Here is a 1013-nt window from a genome sequence, read left to right as displayed (position 1 = left end):
AAAGTCTTATAGGCAGGATTTCTAAACACAACACAATTTATCACGACCCGGATTTTCCACCCTCAGGAGTTGTGATGACACCTACTAGTGAAAGCTAGGCAAGCCAACTATTTTAATTAATTAACCCTTTTCATTTTAACCTCTTAACAAATGCAAGTTAACATATTATAAATGTGAGCACGTGATTTTTGCCCTATATATGAATTATTCCCATAAAATTTCAAACAAAAGATTTTTCCTTGTTTTTACAATTTTTGCGAATTTTGTGTTAATTGGTTGCATTTCATTTGTGCATGTTAATGAAAATACAAAAAAAATATATATACGCATTTTCATGTAGGATTTAATTTCACATTTTTAGGATTAAGTTGCTTTTAGAACAAAATATAAAGAAAATAACGAAAAAGTCAATTTTTTGCATTCCTAATTATTTAATTGCAAATTCGTCCTGGAGTAGTTTTAAAAAAAAAATAATTTTAGAAGTTAACTAGTTTAATTTTAGAATATATTGGAAATTTATTTTAATTTGTGCATTTTTATGAAATCAGAAAATATATATGTATTTATATATAAAATACAAAGTGAAAAACAAAATACCAAAAATAGATAAAGAAGAAAGTAAAAAGAAGAGTAAAAAGTAGAGTTGGGCCAAATTGGTCTGGCCCAAACTCATGAACCCGCCGAAATCGGTCGAATAGCCTAGACCCGCCCATTGACCCGGTCCACTCCCCCTTCTAATGGAAATGACGTCGTTTCGTGGTCTTTCAATCATGACCGTTGGATCTCATCAATCCAACGGCCCGGAACTAACGAGGTTTCTCCTATATAGCTGTCCGAATGCCCCCTACCCCATCTCGTCTCTCTCGTCTCCCCGTCTCTCAGAAAACCCAAATAGAACCCTAACCGCCGCCACCATATCCACAACCCTGAAACCCGGCGGCGCCGATGCCAATCACTCCCAAACTTACACCCCTCATTCTCCTCACTCTCCTCTTTCCATCCATGCTAACGGT

Source organism: Nicotiana sylvestris, chromosome 6 (assembly GCF_000393655.2).
Source record: "Nicotiana sylvestris chromosome 6, ASM39365v2, whole genome shotgun sequence".
In the NCBI taxonomy this organism is placed as follows: domain Eukaryota; kingdom Viridiplantae; phylum Streptophyta; class Magnoliopsida; order Solanales; family Solanaceae; genus Nicotiana; species Nicotiana sylvestris.
Note: the sequence above shows the minus strand (reverse complement) of the source record.